Genomic DNA, 4355 nt, shown 5'->3' on the forward strand with positions numbered 1-4355 from the left:
TGGAAAAGGAAAAGGAAAAGGAAAAGAAAAAGAAAAGAAAAAGAAAAAGAAAAAGAAAAAGAAAAATCAGACAAATTTAAGGTCTATTAACACTTGTGTCTACTCTTAGCAGGGCGTTAAAATTGCTGTCTTCATTGTCTGTTAACAGATTGGCTCTTCCCAAAATCTTAATGGAAAATGGAAAAAGAAGAACAGGAAGGCAGTCAGATATACAAAATCCTGGTAAACCCACTTTTAAGACCAGATGACTTGCACAAATAAGCCCAAATTAAGCTCTGAGTGAAATGTTGTAGAAACTGATTTTGTGAGCAGGACAGACCAGAGTTCAGCTTTTCCTCCATCATCATCATCATCATCATCATCATCATCATCATCATCACCATAATGTTACTGTGATAACAGGAAAAACAGGTGCCCGGTTTTGTTATTTTAAAAATGCAAACCATTTGCTCTTGTGACCAGTAGACTATTTTTTAAAAGAGTCTTAAATACATATATTCAAAATGTTCTTGGTTGTACAGGTTTATTTTCTGTCTGATTTTTTTTGTTTGTTTTTATGTTTTTTTTGTTTATTTGTTTTTTGTTTGTTTTAGGGTTTTTTGGTTGTTTTTGTTGTGTTTTTTTTTCTTTTTAAGTGTGCTAATTCATGCTCTAAGTGGAAACAAGGAAATGTTGCCCTTGTAAAAACAAATATTTAATTCATTATTGAAAGCACAGGGTGGTCATTCAGCCTTTGAGGTCTATGATTGCTGAGAGATGTTTTAAGATCGTATTCTCAATTTTTAAGGTATTACACGCTTAGTTTTCTCGAGAACTTGTTAAGTTTCTCTGTTGTGTGAAGGAGGAGTTCAATCCGTTTCCTCTTTGTCTGTGTTTATGTTAGCAGGATCTAAGTCTGCTATTCTGCAACAAATAGGATTAAGAGGCTGTCTGTTCCTGCTGTACCTCAGCTAGGGTGCAGAAATGTGCATTTCCCTTCCCCTCATGAGCAGGTTTGTGTGTGTTTGGCACAGCAAGACCACGAGTGAAGGACTGCTGATGGATGTGCAGCTGTGTCCCCTCTCCATCCTCCCTCTCAAATCCTCAGGGGATGTCTTAGGAGCACAAAAGCTGCTCAGCAATGTTTGGGTCTTCTCTGAGTGACTGTTTTAGGGACTGACTCATCTCAGCAGTTGTCATTTCCCTTGCTCCAATCAGGAGCAATTTTGTTTCCCAAAGAAGGCCAGCTCAGAGTTTGTGCTGTGGCATATCTCCCTGAAAACTTGTGTTTGTTTAATGTCTGTTTATTAGGATTTAGTATATTTTTACTGTGGAAACAATAGATGATTATGGAGTTTCAGGGAGGAATTTGCAAGGCAACTTGTCTATGAACTGAAAGGAAGTTTGGGATTATTTTTCTTAAAAACCTGGGTGGTTTTCACGCCCACTCAGCGTATAATACATCAACCTTGATAGAAAGGAGCATTGTCCTTAGAGCTCATAAGCCTGCTCTTAGTATCGAGGTTTTGAAGTTTTGTGGATTTTGTGGTTTTGTTTTGCTTGTTTTTTGTTTTGTTTTTTTTGTTTTGTTTTTGTTTTTTTTTTTTTTTAATGGACCAGACTGGGCATTCATTTCATTCTAGGGGAGGGAAGGAATCCCAGTTCTCTTGCATGCTACTCATATATCTACACAGCAGATGCAATCCATACTGTGCTCTGTTTTCAGAATATCAGGACCATGGCAAGGGAAGTGCATGGATCCCCAAGAAATGTAAGATGACATGGTTAAAAATCTGTATCTTTCCCTTGACCATTTCATTTTTGAGACCTTCCACCCATGAGCACAGGAGGCTGGCAAAGAAATCAGTGGGAATGAAAACGACATTGAATTAATACATTGGCAACACAACACACACCACTGAGGCAACTCAAAATTCAGCAGACATTCATCTTTTATTCTGTTCTCTGCATTCCATACAGAGATTTTTCTCCCATAATCCAACCTGCTGGAATAAAAAATGTGAATGCATGTGAGGTAGGAGCTCTCAGTTTCCCCATTTGTGCTGTTTTCCCCACCCAAACACCTGTTTCTCCACGCTGGGCCCTGCAGGGTTTTCCTGGAATCACAGCTGGAAGGGTCTCAGCAGAGCGTGCACGCAGAGCCTCTTCCTGTGCCTGTGGCCTCCTCACTTGGGCTGCCCAGCCCCATCCACCCACACGGCCACAAAAGCAGAACAAGTGTGAAAACAGACAGAAATGGTGAGCAGCTACTCAGTGACACAATGGAAAATGTTGTACAGAGCGTGGCTCACTTCTAAATAAGCACAGCCAGGAGTTGCAGGATGTGTGAAAGTGTGAGTGCCTAAATCACCCATGGTGAGACTGATGGAGGGCATCCCTTCCTAATGGGAATGTTGCTAGCAGTGGAATTCATTTAAGAATTTCTGGGATAATTCGGTCCCTGAAATTTGGGGGGATTTAATTTAAATCTGCTATTTGGACCCACAATACCAGATATGCCTCTGATATATATTACAAATGCTTTTAACTTTACTACCTCCTTGGGATTAATCAAGTCTATTAATTTCTAATTAAGATTCCTTGACAGTAACTTTTTTTTCCCCAAGCCAGGATCAGACTCCAGTAAGTTATCTGGACTGTTTATGTCCTCATGGCTCCTAAATATATTTGTTCCTGTATTACCCCCCAACAGTGAGTTTTAATTGTTTCTAAGAATCTTATCTTTTGGCTCATGACTATGGCTTTGTGTGGAGCCAGTCCAGTATGGTCTTGCCCAAGCAGAAGGCATCCATTTGGCATTCTGCTAATTCCCACTGGAAGGATCAAAATATTTGGAAAGCCATTAAAAGGAAAGCAAGTCCTGCAGGGGAGAACATCCCCTGCTCTTGTACACAGCCCTGAGTCATATTTTATAGAAAATATGAACTTTTTGCTGACCTCTGGCAGCCTGGGAAAGTGTCTGAAAAGCCTGTCCTAATTTGCTATAGTGATTGGTGCTGTTTCACTGGGTTGGCTGCATGGCTGGGCTGCTTTTGAATGCTGTGCTCAGAGCCAGGCAGGGTTTTGACTCTGCTGAGGGGTGTAGCTGAGAAAAGAGAGAGGTTTGTGAGGCTGGTCACTGCCTGCACTCACACCTCAGCAACAGGCTTTGCCAAAAGGTGATGGACTTCGAGCCAACATCAGGAAGCAGCGGCAGAGCTCGGTCTCCTCCCAGCTGGCAGTGGTGCTTGCCTTGGGAGTGCTCTGTACAGCCTTTCCTCAAGAGCTGAAAACAATTATCTCTAATAATTACCCAGTAAAATTATAGTCTAACTGTGATTTAATGTGATTGCTTTGGTTCTGTGACTGCTTCTCATCTGTTGCCAGACTGGATGTGAATCGAGATTGCTCAGAACAAAACAGTAACATACTGATGGAATTGTACCAGTTACATTGACTTTATTTTCTGTTTTCCTCTAAGCTCTCAGGAGATTTTATTTTCTGATTATTATTCTGTTTCTATTCAGATGTGAAAAACCTTGCAATTGCACTATTAGAAGTAGATAAAACACCTTCAAGTATGTTTACAGGATGGTTTTTAAACTTGTGGACTCAGAAATCCTGTTCTTTTCTCAGATTCACAATCCTGTATGGTTTTCTTGAAATGAGACACATTTTATATTCTAACCTATAAACAGTCATTTTTTTGGTAAGCGTTTGAAAAGGTTGAAGAGAAAAAATATTTTTATATATTAGTGTTTATGTAAAAGACCTGATGGAAACTGATGGAGGTTTCCACTCTCCAGGCAAGTAGGTTTGTAAATGAGGACACAGAGGGGTCAGTGGGACTGCCTTAGTAAGGGATTTACAGAATCAAGAGCCAGGTTCTACAAAGTCACCACAAAGGTCAGCACAAACAGTCTCTAAGTAGCTGATGAAATAACATAAAACCAATCTCATCCTCATGTCATATAAAGACAATAATGTGGTTGTGGAAGGAAAAATAAAATTGCGGTTCTCTTATGCACTGTGGAAGGAATATGAATAAGGAAAGCTGCAGTCTAGATCTGAATCAAGATCATTCAGATCAGCAAGGTCTTATTTACCTAAGTGAAATCTAAACCAAGACTTAATAAGGAAATGACACAGAAATCTCACAAATTTTGGATAACTCCTGACCTGAGAGACAGCCTGTTTTAGTCAGTTTACATATCTACTATAGATTTGCAAATGTTAATTGAGCTTGCAGCGCTGGAGGGATTATTAGTCCAAGCCAGGGAAGAATTTGTTAACTCCATATTTTAAGCATGCCAGCAGACAGTGTTATCAAAACTCCATTGTATTAAGAAATGTTGCTGTCCTTTTAAAAGCATTTT

The sequence above is a fragment of the Poecile atricapillus genome, chromosome 1 (assembly GCF_030490865.1).
Source record: "Poecile atricapillus isolate bPoeAtr1 chromosome 1, bPoeAtr1.hap1, whole genome shotgun sequence".
NCBI classification, from domain to species: Eukaryota; Metazoa; Chordata; class Aves; order Passeriformes; family Paridae; genus Poecile; species Poecile atricapillus.